At 40.3% G+C, this 17,608-nt stretch overlaps 1 protein-coding gene across 15 annotated transcripts in view; it reads right to left on the bottom strand.

Moving 5' to 3' along the window:
• MAP2 (microtubule associated protein 2) overlaps positions 1-17,608 on the bottom strand; it is a 344,963-nt gene that overhangs the window by 146,017 nt on the left and 181,338 nt on the right. For 14 of the 15 annotated variants that reach the window (XM_073551582.1, XM_073551594.1, XM_073551580.1 and 11 more), the window contains one exon: positions 7,571-7,646. The gene's annotated coding sequence lies outside the window, so the exon portion shown is untranslated. Of the gene's footprint in view, positions 1-7,570; positions 7,647-8,783; positions 8,909-17,608 lie in introns of those variants that run through there. The other variant, XM_073551587.1, reaches the window with a different exon arrangement.

The raw sequence follows: 17,608 nt of genomic DNA, 5'->3' as shown, positions 1-17,608 counted from the left end.
AGTGTGAATGTGGCCTTTGGCCACATTTCACACAACCGTGTTTAAACATGAATGTGAAAAAAATGGCATTGATGTCATCAGTGTTTGGTCTGTTTTTACCATCAGTGTTTGGTCTGTTTTTACCATCAGTGTTTGGTCCGTTTTTACCATCAAGTGTGTCATCAGTATTTGGTCTGTTTTTAGCATCAGTGTGTCATCAGTGTTTGGTCTGTTTTTACCATCAGTGTTTAGTCTATTTTTACCATCAGTGTGTCATCAGTATTTGGTCTGTTTTTAGCATCAGTGTGTCATCAGTGTTTGGTCTGTTTTTACCATCAGTGTTTAGTCTATTTTTACCATCAGTGTGTCATCAGTATTTGGTCTGTTTTTAGCATCAGTGTGTCATCAGTGTTTGGTCTGTTTTTACCATCAGTGTTTAGTCTATTTTTACCATCAGTGTGTCATCAGTGTTTGGTCTGTTTTTACCATCAGTGTTTAGTCTATTTTTACCATCAGTGTGTCATCAGTGCTTGGTCTGTTTTTACCATCAGTGTTTGGTCTGTTTTTACCATCAGTGTGTCATCAGTGTTTGGTCTGTTTTTACCATCAGTGTTTGGTCTGTTTTTACCATCAGTGTCATCAGCGTCTTTCACAGATCGATAAATAAATGACAACGCTTCTATCCTTTACAATGTTAACTACGAATAGTACACAGATGGCGTACTGCTGTACGTGTTCTTCATTGACCCATAGACTTGCATTGGCACTTTTCATCCATGATGCCAGAGAAAAATGGACATGTGAAAAGACCAAAAAAAACTGATACAACACGAAAGTGCAACACGGACGTCTGAATGAGGCCTTATGTAATCTTATATGCATGAAATTTTTGTATTACATTTTTTCTTATTTTTTGTAATATTTGTTTGTCGCATATTGGCGAAGTCTAGTTTATACTTTTGAACACGTAATCATTACATGTCAGAAGATCACTAGTAGAACTACTACTTCTTTTACTTAGTTGGTTATCCTATAACAAGCTCTCAATAATGACTGTTTAAAGAATTTAGGGACTTTTTTAATTAAAAAAAAAGGTTCATTCCAAATCTCATCGTCTCCTGGCCCCCTTACTCCTGTATATGACAATCCATCTTTTCCTGCAGGACTAAAAAAAGACGTTTATCTACATAAAAATAGAGATTCACGCCCCATAGTTCATGATTATGTTACAAAGATGGGAATGAGGTCTCTCCAGGACATTTTTAGGGATGAGGAGCCCCCAACAGGTGCATAGTTCTTTTATGAGCAAATAAAAAGTTTTATTACTAAATTAGCTAAACAATCCAACCCCTATAGAATATTATCCCCATTTGAGACTCTTTGTTTATCGACAAACCCTACAGATCACACTATTTCTTTACTATACAAAATCTTCCAAGAAGGTCAGACCCCATTGCGAGATTTCCCAGCATTTTTTTCAAAATGGGAGATTGGCTTGGCTAGACCCTTATCAGTTGAAGAAAGAACAAAGATTCTCTTATGTACATTCAGGTCATCGCTCTGCTCAACGTCGCAGGAGAAGAGCTACAAAATCTAGTTGAGATGGTACAGATGCCCATCAGAATTAAACTTAATTTATCCAACAACACCGGAGACGTGCTGGAGATGCTTAAAAGATAGAGGTTCATTTGCACACATTTGGTGGTACTGCCCACTCATACAGAAAGTGTGGTTAACGTCCTTTGATCTCTTCAACAGATTGTCTATAACCAAAATTACACCCACAATGGAGGTGGCTTTGCTGTCCCTGTGTAGCTCCTCGATTTCTGGATTTAAGAAAGGTCTTCTTAGGCATATTCTCACTGCTACTAGGAACGTGATTCCTAGATTTTGGAAACAGGAAAAGGTTCCCTCGCGCTCTGATTTGGTGATGGAACTCAACGACATATATAGGATGGAACAATTGATAGGACAATTGAATGGTAACACTTGGGCCTCCTGGGTTATATTTAGAGAATCGCCGGAATTGGATTCTTGGTTGTTGGATTCATAGACGGTGGGTCATAGGAGTCTGTCTACAGGATGGGATCACATCTTCTACCCTACTCCTTGAAACCCCCACCACCGCCACCCCTTTTTTTTTCCTATCCTTTCTTCTTTCCATTTTTCTTCTCTATCTTCTATTCGTTCACAGACTTAGAATCTTAGTCTAGGTACCTTCTTATTTAAAATGTAATTCGACTATAGACAAAGTTGCACTGATGTTAATTGCCTACATGAACAAGCACTTCAGGCGCCCATTCATAATTTGTTTCATATGTATGATTTTCTAGGGCAAAACTGTCATAGTTGTTATATAATTCTTTTATGTCTGTGATAGTACAAGCGGTATGTTCTTTTCTTTTTCTGTTAATAATGATTGACATGTATAAATACCTCAATAAACTTGATTTATACAAAAAAAAAAGGTTTCTTCCTATTATATGTTCTATAACTACCAGGAATCTAATGCTGATTGTTTAAATAAATGCCTGTTTCTCAGCCCCAAAAAAGATCTACAAAACTAATTGCTAGTAATTAACACTACATTAATACGCTTATATTCTTACATAAATTGGAATATTGCAGATTCTTTTCTCTCTGGATTACATGCGCCTTGGGCACTCTGTGTCCAGACAGGTCGAGGTCACTGGCTATCAGCGGTGTCTTCTACCTCTAGGCCTGGCGTTACAGTTGAATGAGTCTAAAGAAATCAGGTCAATTTTTACATCTTGTTAATCACTGCCGCTGACTACTGGCTTCTGCTGAACATATGACACCTGCAGGAATGATATCTCCGAGCTGATATGCTAGGCTGCACATGGATAGATGCATTCCTACTGTTCAGCAAAAGCCACCGCTTGGATTTTTTACACATCCTTAAATCTAATACCCACTTGCTCTTTGCATCTATAAATGTCTATTTGGATGTAATTATAAAAAAGTAATCTTCAGATTTTAATGTAGCAAGGCTATATAATCATAAAGCTCAACTGAGGATGGAGATAAAAAAGAGAAGGAAATAGTCTTGATGGATTCTATTCAGTATTAGAGGATTTAACCCAAGACCAGTCTTTATGAGTTCAGTAAATACATTTTTTTTAACAAGATCCTAAAATGCCAGCATTTGTCCACTCACTTGGAACCAGTTTATTAATGATCAAAAGTCTGACCCCGATTTTTAATTACTTCCTCTTCGGGATGACCATACCAAAGAGAAAGCCTACATGGTTCCTATAAGGCTTCCAAACCTCAGCCCAAATTAGCCCTAAGGGCAGACGAGTCTCGCACGTCAATACCCGGCACTGCCACCGGCACTCGGATCGGAGCGTTCAGCTGCATGTATTTCTATGCAGCTGAACGCGCCGATCCGAGTGTGGGGTATTGACGGGCGAGACTCGTTCGAGTTTCTCGCATGTGAGTATGAGCCCTAAGGTGTAATGGTTGGCGTGAACCTTTGGTAGGATTCCTACTAGACAGGTCCTACAGCTATAGCAATCAAGGGTAGTGGTGGTATTTAACCCAAAGGCCATGAAACAGAGATGGGGCCAACAAGAATCAAAACGTCAAACATGATTGAGCAGCAATACTTAGGAACAGACACTAGTAAAAGATCGGAGCTGTGCCTGGTAAACAATAAAGGCTACAAGAGCACAGGAGTGTTGTGCGCTTCCTTTAAGCAACTGTGGTGCTTGGACTTTGACACCCCCGCACAGTATAAACAACCATGACGATCCTTTCTTTTTTTCACAGGCAGAACTTATTTCTTTTTCTATCAACATGAGTATCATTTAACAAATAATGTACTGAAAAATAGGAAAGAATTATTTGTACGTGTCCATGGAGAAAAAGAGCAATTCTGCTATTGTTGCTCAGCTATTATTTTTTAAAGTGTTCATTGTATTATAAAAAATTACAAATTAACTTTGAGAGCTAGACAGCTTCAACTGCTTCAGTTACAGAGGCGTGCTGGCTGTAAAACACAGCTGACACCAACCGCTGGCTCAGCTTCTGAGCCTTCCCCACACACTGGCACCTGACACGAGAAATGCATGTATCTTGTTAAGAAGCAGAAAAAAACATTAATGAGCCCCACATGGTGACCCAATTTTAATTTTTGCTATGAGCTCTCTTCACCTTTATGTACTTCTCTAGCATCAAGCTAATATGACAAACAAAACAGAAAAAAATACGTTTTTTTTCATCTGCCCAACAGACGATAATCTAAAAAATGTGAAAAAGAAGAGTTCTTATGAGAGACAACAGCCACGGCAACTTCTCTTTCAGGGATGGTCCAAAATTAAAGTTGATTTTAATCCTAAGTGTCTATACAGTGAGGAAAAAAAGTATTTAGTCAGCCACCAATTGTGCACGTTCTCCCACTTAAAAAGATGAGAGAGGCCTGTAATTGATATCATAGTTAGACCACAACTATGAAAGTCAAAATGAGAAAACAAATCCAGAAAATCACCTTGTCTGATTTGGCAAGATTTATTTTGCAAATTATGGTGGAAAATAAGTATTTGGTCACCTAAAAACATGCAAGATTTCTGGCTCTCACAGACCTGTAACTTCTTCTTTAAGAAGAAGACCTCCACTCATTACCTGTAGTAATGGCAACTGTTTGAACTTGTTATCAGTGTAAAAGACACTTGTCTACAACCTCAGTCACATTCCAAACTCCACTATAGTGAAGACCAAAGAGCTGTCGAAGGACACCAGAAACAAAATCGCGGCCCTGCACCAGGCTGGGAATACTGAATCTGCAACAGGCAAGCAGCTTGGTCTGATGAAATCAACTGTGGGAGCCATAATAAAAAAAATGGAAGACTTACAAGACCACTGATAATCTCCCTCGATCTGTGGCTCCACACAAGATCTCACCCAGTGAGGTCAAAATGATCACAAGAGCAGTGAGCAAAAATCCCAGAACCACACGGGGGGACCTAGTGAATGACCTACATAGAGCTGGGACCACCGTAACAAAAGCTACCATCAGTAACACACTACGTCCCCAGGGACTCAAATCCTACAGTGCCAGACATGTCCCACTGCTTAAGCCAGTACATGTCAGGGCCTGTCTGAAGTTTGCTAGAGAGCATTTGAATTATCCAGAAGATTATTGGGAGAATATCATATGGTCTTATGAAACCAAGGTAGAACTGTTTGGTAGAAACAAAACTCGTTGTGTTTAGAGGAGACAGAATGCTGAGTTGCATCCAAAGAACACCATACCTACTGTGAAGCATGGGGGGTGGCAACATCATGCTTTGGGGCTGTTTCTCTGCAAATGGATCAGGACGACTGATCCGTGGACATGAAAGAATAAAAGGGGACATGTATCGTGAGAATTTGAGTGCAAACCTCCTTCCATCAGCAATGGCATTGAAGATGAAACGTGGATGGGTTTTTCAGCATGATAATGATCCCAAGCACATCACCAGGGCAACGAAGGAGTGGCTTCATAAGAAGCATATGAAGGTCTTGGAGTGGCCTAGCCAGTCTCCAGATCTCAAACTCATAGAAAACCTTTGGAGGGATTTGAAAGTCCGTGTTGCCCAGCGACAGGCCCAAAACATCACTGCTCTAGAGAATCTCTGCATGGAGGAATGGGCTAACATACCACCAACAGTGTGTGCTAACCTTGTGAAGACTTACAGAAAACGTTTGACCTCTGTCATTGCCAACTAAGGATATATAACACATATTGAGATGAACTTTTGTTAATGACCAAATACTTATTTTCCACCATAATTTGCAAAATAAATCTTACCAACTCAGACAAGGTGATTTTCTGGATTTGTTTTCTCATTTTAACTCTCATAGTTGTGGTCTACCTGAGATGCCAATTACAGGACCCTCTCATCCTTTTAAGTGGGAGAACTTGCACAATTGGTGGCTGACTGAATACTTTTTTTCCCCCACTGTATATCCAAATCTCTTTTCTAATATACATTCATTAAAAAGTTGCTATCATTCCACGTCTATTATACCTGCTTTTTTATTTTTTTCACAGCTGTTTAGAGTATATTTGTTTGAGATTACACCAGTGCATGCTTTAATACCCAAACAGGACATCATCAGGTGGTCGGGGCTGCGGTCATCAGTCGTTTATTTTGAGGGCTGTGCTGGTCTCTACTCACTCCTTTACAATACGCACTGACAGTGCCCTCTATTGCCATCTTGTTACTTCTCATTAGAGTTGGAAATGGAGCGCACTGTCACTGTGCAATGCAAAATAATATCACACAGTCAATAGGGATCTCATACTGAGCATGTGTAGGAATTGACAAATGACACGCTCAGCAGAGCAGAGACTAGCCCAGTCGCTGCAACGGACATTACTAAAGACGCTTTGTTTTATGGTGGGGGCAGAGACTGCAGCCTCTGTTCCCTGAATGTTGATCTGTATGAATATCCCAGCATGCACTAGGGGTTCTCCAAACAAAACGTCATCAAAATAGAAATATATATCAAAAAGAATAAAGTAAAAAATTTTTATTGAAGCATATTAGTAAAATGATTAGATTGTTACATTACATAAATGGACATTTAGGATAAAATCAACTTTAGCTTGGAACACCCTTATAAGACCCCAACACTGCTTTAATGAAGACGCCTACATCTTTCTTATATTTCCTGAATGATAACCATGAACAGACTCAAAAAGATGTTCTTGATAAAAAATTGTGAAAATATATATTTATTTTTAAATCATCCCTATTTCCAATTAATCATAAATGATGGTAATTAAATAAATATTTAACAAAGTGGATAACAGAAGAAAACTGAGACTTGGCTTAGTAATTACCGGTACATCCAAATTCTTACATCCTGAATTATACTATAAGAAATTTTCAAACCCTGAATGCAGCTATCAGATACACGGTACGAGACTAGCCCTGCGAGAGGTGATTCTCAACACTGCTTTACTAGCCAGCAATTAAATAGTTAGGGCTTAGCAAAGTGACTGCAATGCAGTATTTTAGCTTACTTGAGCTCTGCAGTGAGACTTCTCTCTAAGTGAAAGCAAAAATTGAAAGGCAATATATACCATTAATACATTTTGCCAATTTACTCACTCGGGGCAAACAACCGGCATCTATATATCTTAACCTAATTAGGCTCAGAAAGAGTACACTCAGCAAAAGTGTGGCTGGGTTATGAGCAGAATACCTGCAGTCAAGCACCAGGTGTAACCTGAGTCTGATGGGTCATAAAATACAGCATGGGGCAGGAGGTTAGGATATAGCAAACTTCAGTAGCATATGTGCATCCATTATCATAACTATGCCACCGTGCTGCATAGATATCAATGGGATAGACACTAAAGACACTGAATGTGCTGTCTGGAGACCAGCAAGTGGGGGCAGAATATAAGCAAAATATTATATATGCATTCAGCCTGTGATACAAATGATAAAAAAGACCATCATGTGCAGAACACCATTATATAAGCGCGAGCATGCGGTGGCCTGAGTCTGTTAGTAATATGATGTTCAATGGCTGGATGTTTTTCTGCGCAAGTTGTCGTAGATTTCCATCAGCTTACCCCTTGTGGTAGTCAGGGTCCTTCTTTTTTCTTGAAGAACAAAGATTGGTCCGAGTACAGATCAGGAATATATCACCTAGGAAAACCAGAATGAGAAAGAACTTGTATTAATTTATTTGTAGGATTCTTAATCTTTCATCTTAAAATCATTCCTACATCAGGTACAACATTTCAGATTCATCAATTTGCATAAAGATGTAAGGGTTACATAGATACTTAGGTTGAAAAAAAGACACAGGTCCATCAAGTCCAACCTTTCTCAAACATAATCCATTTTTTATCTCTAGATTATCTGTATCCTTCAATGCATTTGTTAAAGGGGTATTCTCATATTATTAAATTGCTTAAGTTTGTTATTGAGTGTGAAAATAAGAAAGTTTTCAGTTAACTTGCTTTTTCTATCTGCTGTCATTCTCCTGCTTACTTAGTGTTCAGCTTGTTTTCAAGGAGCTAAGCCAAAAGAGCCTGCCAAGTGTGTGCAGCAGTTATATTCCAGGAGAGGAGTTAACTCCTAGCATCCCAGTTTGCTCTCTCCAGCCCATTGATTTCTATACAGCAGATAGCTGCTCATCTTCCTCCCCTTCTCGCTTAGATTCTGACAAAGGTGCTCCCCTCAGTCCTGTAGAAACACTATCCCCCAACCCTCAGTATTGACAGTTTATAGAGCAGTTTTCCTAATCACATTCCTCTCATTTTTCTGAGCCCTGTATATCTTCCTTCCCTTCCCATTCAGCTCCTGACCAAGGTAGGTACTCATCTCCCTCCTCTTCCTTCTCAGCTCCTCATTAAGGTGCTCACTAAGGTAATGAATATGCATGTCTCTTCACTTCCATATGCGTGGAGGGAATATTCATTACCTTAATGAGCGGGGCCACGTGATCCCTCGGCACAGGAAGAGCTGCTGGTAGCTGGAAGGAGATTCTGCGAGGGAGCTGGAACCAACAAGGTGCAGGGCGCGGAGGAGGGTGATTGGATGTTTTTATTTTTTTTTGTAGTAGGAAGCATGCATACAAGGAGGGGAGGGGAGAGCAACGCATACAGGACAGCAAGAGGGGGAGCCACACATACCAGGACAGCAACGGGGGGAGCCAAGCATACCAGGACAGGATGGGGGAGCCACGCATACCAGGACAGCAACGGGGGGAGCCAAGCATACCAGGACAGGACGGGGGAGCCACGCATACCAGGACAGGGATGAGGGGACAATGCATACCCGGCTTATACTCGAATCAATAAGCTTATCCAGTTTTCTGTGGCAAAATTAGGTGCCTCGGCTTATACTTAGGTCGGCTTATACTTGAGTAAATACGGTATTTGATATTGCTGCGTTCGTAAAAGTCCCATCCATCAAACTATAAAATAAATTAATTTGATCGGTGAACAGCTTAACGAGAAAAGACAATGAAAATGGCAGAATTAATTTTTTGGGGGTCGCTGCAACACTGCAATAAAATGCAATAAGACGCGATCACAACTTCATATCTGCACCAAAATGATATAAATAAAAACGTCTGCTCATGATGCAAAAACTAAACCATCACACAGCCCCATATCCCAAAATATTAAACCATTACAGGTCTCAGAATATGGCGACACAAACAAAAAAAAATTTCTTACAAATGTCCAAATTTTTTTTCACTACCTAATTATAAACTCGTATAAATATATAATAATATATTATATAAATATAATACACGTTTGGTATCTCCACTCTCATACTGACCTGGAGAATTATATTGGCTTGTCAGTTTTACTAAAAAGTGAACATGGTAAATAAAAATCCCCAAAAAACAATTGTGGAATTGCACTTTTTTTTTGCGGTTTTAACAAACTTGGATTTTTTTCCCTGATTTCCAATGCATAGCATGATAAAATGAATGGTCATTCAAAAGTAGAATTTGTCCGACAAAAAAACAAGCCCTCATATGGCTATGTGGATGGAAAAATAAAAAAAGTTATGGCTCGTGGAATAAAGGGAGGAATAAAAACAAAGTAAAAAAAAATGGAAAATCACAAGGTTGTGAAGGTGACAATGTTGTGTGCTCGAGCCCTAATACATTAGCTGGATACCATAGTGTCCATCATAAAGAACATTTCATTACACTGAGTGAATCAATCATGAAAAGTAATACAAATATTACAGTATCCAAAGAAGCAGGCCAAGATAAAATCCAACACCCCTGAACACAAAGTTGCATTTTTTTAATGAAAGTTAACTACTAAGAAAACCCTAGAATATGAGCTTTAGAAGTACAGTTTACACTCAGCTTTTACTCTGCTAAATATCATTATAAAACTGCGGGAAAAACTAAAATATCTCCTATCTGCCTCAGGGTTACATTAGCCTGTTCAGATTGGTATGTGCAGAATGTTAAGAGAATGTCATTGCTGGTCAAAAGGTAAGGTTTCTCCTTGTGGAGAGTGACATGCCAGGTCTGGCATTTCTGATCATAAAAATCTAAGCAGGTGCCATCCAATAATCTCACTTTAGGATATGCATCCACTGAAAATATACTTTGTTTTTATTTTTTTTATTTTTTGTTGAAAGCTGAGAAAAGGCCAAGTTCATCTTACGCATTGATCCAGTTATTCATGATTTGTCTTAGGCCTGTTTCACACATCCGTTTGTGTCCATCAGTCAAAATCCGCCGTTTTGCAAAAAAAAACGGATCCGCCATTTTTCTTGGCGGATCCGTTTTTTTCCCATTGAGTTGCATTACCAGCGGATCTTCACGGATGGCCATCCGTTGGATCCGTTTTTTTGCGGATCCGCCAAAATTTTGACGTCCGCCGACATGCCCGAACGGACCATGCAACGTTTTTTCGGGCAGCCGGATCCGCTTTTCTCACTGCGCATGCCCTGCGCATCACTCAGCTGCAAATTTAACCCTAAACTCTGTTCTGGCAGCTGAAACATTCTCTCTTTCCCCAGGCAGCGGTTCCTTTAAAATTCTTCCATTGACGGATCCGTTAAAATAACGGTCCTGTGCCAAACGTTGTGGTCAGTACAAGAACGGATCCGTTATCCGCCATTTTAGCGGATTTTGACTGACCAAAAAAACTGATGTGTGAAACAGGCCTTAAGTGGAGATCTGTTCTGCGAGGATTGGCCAAAGAACAGTCTGACACTACCTGTATCAGTCTTTGGTGGATACTATATCAGATTGTTGCTTCGATTTTATACTGATTATTCTTGGAATTATTTTTTTTTTCAATTACCGTATTTGTTTAATAGGTTATTTACGTCAGTGAATAACAGCAACCATTAGTTTAGTTTCTGGTAGAACAAAATCAACTGTCTGACCTTAACTATCTTAATATGTGTTTATGGATCCCACCCTGTTTCTACAAGAGAATAGCAAAAAAAAAAAAAGCGAACATGTATTTTTTTTTTTTTTAAAAAAAAGGTTGATCTTTTTTACATTTTCCATATCACTATATAAAAAATCAGAAATCGTGCAATTCTCACACTATTTCATTCTCATCACAGACAGAATTATTATGAAAGGTAATACCTTTTTATGTACACAGTTAATAGCACAGAATGCACTTTTTACAATATCTTTTGTCACAGCTCACCTCCTCCCCCTTTCTTCAAAATGACATTTCCCCATCTGAAGCATACTCAGATAATGCTTCTATATTAGGCCGGTTTCACATTTGCGTTAAAGGCCGCAGCGTCGGCCTGCGCACGGCCGCCGCTAAGCCCCGCCTCCTGCCGCGCCTCCGCCGGTAGTTCCGCCTCCGGGCGCAAGACGCTGCATGCATCATGCGTCCCCTATCTTTATCACTGAGGACGCAGGCTGTGCGCAGTATGCGTTTTGGCGGTGCCTGCGTCCTTTTGACGGTGCGCCGACCAGTGCCAAACGCAACCTGCTGCAATTTGGTTGCGCTCGGCGCACCGTCAAGAGGACACTGGCGCCGCCAAACGCATACTGCGCACGGCCTGCGTCCTCAGTGATAAAGATAGGGGACGCATGACGCATGCAGTGTCATGCGCCCAGAGGTGGAGCTACCGGCGGAGACGCGGCAGTGGGCGGGGCTTGGCGGCAGCCATGCGCAGGCCAACGCTGCGGCCTTTAAAGCAAATGTGAAACCGGCCTTAGTGAATAAGTTGTGTGTTACTGTATTACTGCGTAAATGTGAATTCAATTGCTGAAATGAACAAGAAGTACGAGTGAAACACGATATTTAGGCCTAGTGGCCAGTCTGAAAATTGCAATATTTTTATTTTAAATCGAGATAATATGACATGAAAAAAAATAAAAATATTAACATAAAAAATGCACATAACATTAAAAAAGGAGTTAAAGAGGACCTGTCATCAGGTTAAAGTGGACAATTTTTATTTTTATATTATTCCAGCTCAGTATTGCAGTTTTGTTTTGTTTTTTAAATCCGCCATATGGTTCTAGAGGTATTGACTTTTCTATTTAATTGCTTCATTTTTTGCTCATTACCAAGGAAAAGTGGTTCATAGGTTAATAATGTAGAGCAGCCTGAAGGCTCGCACCCAGAGAATCCTGTGAGCCATGCACTTTTGATGAAGGCCATAAAAATTAGCACTAAATTAAATGGCCCATATTTCTGGAGCAGTATGGTGGATTTAAAAAATAAAAAAAATCAATACTCAAGAGAACAACAGGAAGAAAATAAAAGCTAAAACTAATTACTTCTGACCTGGTGACAGGTCCTCTTTAAATAATAGATAATTTTCTGATAACTCTCTCTCTGTTTAATGTCATTAACTTTACTAGTTTCTCCTGCTGGCATTGCATGTGAGCACAACAACCAACCAGTAGCTGCTCTTGTGAAGCCCTTTATGTTGATGCCAGAGGACTGCCAGGAGACACAGCCCTGAGTACAGGGGAGTGCCATCAGTCCGGGGGTGAGTATCTTTTCTTTTTCTTTTTTTTTAACTCATCTGTTCTCATCTCCATGGGCCCAGAATGAAAGGGAATCTGTTACCAGGTTTTTGCTACCTCTTCTCAAAGCACTGTAATGTAGGAAAAGAGACCCTGATGATTCCAACAATGTATAACTTAGTTTACGGGGTTCAGCAGTTGTGACACAATCAGAGTTCTTAAATGCAGTATGAAGCAGAGCTTAGAAAGCTAACCCCGCCCACAACACAGATTTCTGTGTGCATTGTCTATTGACAGTGAGCTGCTAATCAAAGAAAGGAGTGTTGGTCTAGCAGTCTCGTGAGCTGTAGTCCGAGCAGTGATAATGCCCTTCATAAAACCTTTATTGTAAGTAAACACAGCCTAATAAATGGCATATTGACGAAATCTGTGTTTCAGCCCCTATTCTCCTGCTGTCTTCAGATTACATAGCAAAAACCTGCTGACACATAGCCTTTTAAAGGACTGGACACTAATGGAAAATCCCTTTAAAAATGCTGCATGCCATGACTCTGTTATTCCTCCTGGAGATGTATGGATAAATTGACAACAGGGTGTTACGTAGCCTCTTACCAAATGGATGTATCTCACTCCTTACACAGTCTGACACACTAAACGGTCTGAAATTCAGGGCTTCCGATGATGGACTGTGATACCACAGGAAAATTAGATGATATCAAATTAGAGATAAAATGATAAGTAAATTTATACTCGAGTTGACAAAACAGACAATCATTTAAAAAAACAAAACTCTTCACGCTCTCATATCAGACTGCAGGTTCCAATGCTGGAAATCCTAAAGAACCGGATCCCATATAATCTGTAATCCAAAACAAACAAAAACAAGGGTCACCAGTCAACGTTACTGAGAAAGGGAGAGCAGGACAGAAAAAGCAGTGAGAATGCCACTGACCTAGGGGGATAAGGAATAAGGAAGATCTTTGCGTTCTCTTGGCATTTATTATTAGTGGTCTAAACTGTACTATGTACAGATTGGTATCATGTCACATACAGATCGTACTGAATGGTTTAGCGCAGAACATTTTTAGCCGGCCACCGTATTTTCCGTTAACCTAATCCAGTGTATCTTATGCGAGTCCATGAAATCCATTAAACCCTGTTTCTGATGAGTCCACTAAACCCTGTGTCGGGATTATTATACCTCTGATATATATATAGTCTGCTTTATCTACTATACAGAGTAATAAGATGACACCAGAGAGAACCGAAATGTAGGTCTAACTTTGAGCGACATACTAGAAGAACCAGTAGGTTCTTAATATTGATACTCTCCTACTCTGAAATATGAGCTCTGAAGCTTAAATACTATCTTCGCCTCATTATAAATAATTCAAGACCCCCTACATACAGCTTAAGTTACAACTACTTATTGCAGGCCGGCTTAGCCATACAGTTAGTCATGTGCAGCAACTCTTCACAATCTCATGTGCCACTTTCATCCACCTTAATTGTTGGTTTACCGTAAAAATTTATTTCCAGAAATATACCCTAATCCTATAAATATAAAAATTCTGCCCTCTCCTCTTGGGTGTTGGCTCTAACACTATCCTGGCTGGACGCAAAAGTTAGCACTGAAAAAGGGGAAAGCTGCAGAAAGCCTAGGGCACTGTACATGACGGGACTTTTAGGGCACTTGAAATTACAAGGAGGAGATTAAAACTACCCCTCCTTTGTCTTCCTGCTACTAAGAACATTCACATAGGTCTACTGAAACAGATTTTCAGATGCCACAACTAGTTTTGCACGATTAAACTTACTTTTATATCTTTTTGACCTCTATTTAATTAGAAAAAAAATTAACTAAGATGGTTGAAGAACAGCCTTCTGGACAGTCCTCCTTAAATATTTTAGAACAGTTTCGAAGGGTCATTTTTTGATGTTTTAAGCTGTATTTGTCCTCTTTTTCACAATCTATGAGATGTCCTAATAATCTTTGTCAGTGATCCCTCTTTTATTTTAATAAGGAGGCGCTCCAGACTACAATGTGAGACCTTCATAAAGACAAAAGTAAGGAGCTACTTACACTACTGCCATAGAATTTAAATCTTTCTGTGGGTTATACCCTTCATTCTAGTAACTATAGGGTCCAAGAGGTCAGATTAGAAACAGATGAAGAACTCTTCAAACATTAATGAATGTTTTAAAAATTTAAAAATGTAAAAATCATGGTGATACAGTGCACCACGGAAAAACAAATGCAGCAAAGTTCTTAGTAGAATGAGTAACAAAGATGCCATCTTTGAAAAGCGTTGGTTTTCCCTGGTGCACCGTATCCACCTTGCTTTTAAATGAACCAATAAAAGATGGGTTTTAATATTTGAAGATTTCATCCTTAAAGCTGAGTTTGTTTTTAATCTCCCTGGCGTTTTCAACACGCCAGGTGGTAGTGTGCTTTCGGTCTTCAGAGTTATCCACACATAGAACAGTTGAGCTGGTCTGCTCGCCTAGCAAATTTCCAAGAGATCAGACCTTCCTGATCAGCAAGTCATGCCATATAGGAAGATGCTTTCCCGCTCACAATCATGCCATTTGGAAAACCTGTATGAAAAACCTTGGGATTTGTCTTCATTTGTTTCTAACAATTATGTTTCTAGCCATTATGTTCCCTAAGTGCTGGTGTTTTGCCAAAACAACTAGAGCTTTCTGTTTCTGCATGAATCATGGAATAGATATTTTTATCTGTACTGTACAGGGAGCAATTACAAATATATAAAAAAATCAAATCTGTTGTTAATTATTTCCAGTTTGTGCAACTACATTTATTAAAATCCAATTAGCGCCGTCACTAGATGTTAAGGATCCAGTAGTGTATTGTTCAGAGAGAGTTCTACACAAGATTTCATATTTTACCTATTGTGTTCATATAAAAGAAAAATTATTTAAAACTAATCAATATAAGTGATGTCTCAATAATTGCTAATTTATAGAATAATTATGAGGAGTCTACAAAAAGCACTTTCGGTACTGGTAAACTAAGTTGAACATTGCTGCTTCAACCTTATGTCCGGATGGGGAATAATTGGACTCTGGCAATTAACCGAGCGGCTAATAAAAGTGAACTAGCAAGCAGAAGTTATTTTAGCCCTTGGCCAAACATTGTCTTTTTTAACTACTGCTAATGGTTTAATTAATACTGATTATTTCTTTCCTGGAAACAAAAGTATTTCCTTTCAGATGGTTAAAGGTGCTAATACACATAGGAATAAAGTCAGCCGAATCGGGCGATTTGACGACTATCCTAGGCCTCAAACGTTTGTGTTGTTTCACGTACACAAAAAACGGTACACGTGCCATATCAGTGACTCGAATCCAAGTTTGTCAGTTTTTACCATCAATGATTTTCATGGATGGATAACTAAATGAATTACAGAATTTCTCCTATCCTTTGCAATGTTAATCACGGACAGTGGGCAGATTGTACACTGATGCCATCCGTGTGCTGTCCATTATTTTCTTGGACCCATAGACTTGTATGGATTTTAGCATGGACACATGGTCTGCAGAAAAAAAACACAGACATGTGAACAGCCAAATAGGCTATAATTGGTACATATTCTATACACGAAAATCTCGGATAGAACAATTACGTGAAAAATTAATCTCTGGATATGGAAATTAAGTAGTTTTCAAAGACATTCCATTATTATAATTTAACAATATTTACTAAGTAATGTGAACCTCGCAAACACCAGAAACACATGAGTTCCAATTAATCAAGACAGGCATTGATCACGCCAGTCTTGAAGAGAGGGAATGATGGAATCAGAGGCGCCTGATTCGTTAAGCTGTTCATGTCAAATCAGGCTTGTTTGAAAAGTGGTGAATGCCTTCGTGCACCTCACCACATGACTAACTCTAGACAGAGACTGGAGTAGGATAATCCACAACTCATTATGAAATAGACGACGGGGCATCTTCACGCCCTCTGTCCCACCATAGTGCCTCTCATTTTAGTGGAATGTGGTGAAAATGATGTGAATACACCAAAAGTTTCAAAACTTTTGCACAATCTTGTGCTCTGAAAAGATGTTGCAACTATTGAAAGTGATTTACACCAGAAACACGTTGATGAATCGGGGCCTTAAGGCCCCGTCACACACGTGTGAAGCCACAGCGAGATCGCTGATTTTGTGACGCCACAGCGAGATCGCTGATTTTGTAATGCCACAGCGAGATCGCTGATTTTGTGACGCCACAGCGAGATCGCTGATTTTGTGACACCACAGCGATCTCGCCAGCGAGATCGCTGTTTGTGTGACGGGGATCAGCAACCGCCCCCCCCCCCCCCGCCAGGTATCGCTGATCGTGCACTATCGTCCTGGGCCATTTTTTGATTGTTGCTCTCCCGCTGGACAGCGGGAGCCAACGATCAGCGAGGCTCCCAGCGCTCTAAGAAACCTGCGTGCTCGCAGCTCCCGGTGCGAGCACGCAGGTTTCTAAGGTACACATCGGGTAACTAAGTGACGCGCGCCACTTAGTAACCCGATATTTACCTTAGATACCAGCGTCCTCGCTGTTGCTGATCGCTGGTGAAGCTGCTTGTTTGTTAGCTCACCAGTGATCATGTAACGATGCACCAGCGATCCTGACAAGGTCGTATCGTTGTCGGGATCGCTGGTGCATCTTTAAAGGTACTGTCACACTTAGCGATGTACCAGCGATCCCGACCAGCGATATGACGCGGTCAGGATCGCTGGTGCATCGCTAAGTGGTCGCTAGTGAGCTGCTACACAGGCAGATCTCACCAGCGACATCGCTGGGGATGGGGGTTGCTACTTACCTGTCACACCAGGCGATCCTGCGTCCTCCCGCCCGGCTCCACGCGTCGCTCGTCCTCACAGCAGGAAGCGCCGCAGGAAGCTGACGACGAGAAGCGGTCCTGAACGTTCTCGCGCGATCAGCGATTACCAGCGGGGGAGCCGGTCGTAGGTAAGTATCAGACACAGAGATATCGCTAGCAATATCGCTATAACGTCACTAGTTATAGCGATATTGCTAGCGATATCTTAGTGTGACAGGCCTTTTAGTGTAACTGTTAGGTGTCGGATTTCTGCGTTTACTCCACAGGGATCCAGACCCTCACATTCTGCAGTCTCCTGCTGTTTATCTACTG

Source organism: Dendrobates tinctorius, unplaced genomic scaffold (genome assembly GCF_039654945.1).
Source record: "Dendrobates tinctorius isolate UK_male_01 unplaced genomic scaffold, ASM3965494v1 ptg000177l, whole genome shotgun sequence".
Lineage (NCBI taxonomy): Eukaryota > Metazoa > Chordata > Amphibia > Anura > Dendrobatidae > Dendrobates > Dendrobates tinctorius.
Note: the sequence above shows the minus strand (reverse complement) of the source record. Positions and strands in the feature narration are given on the sequence as shown.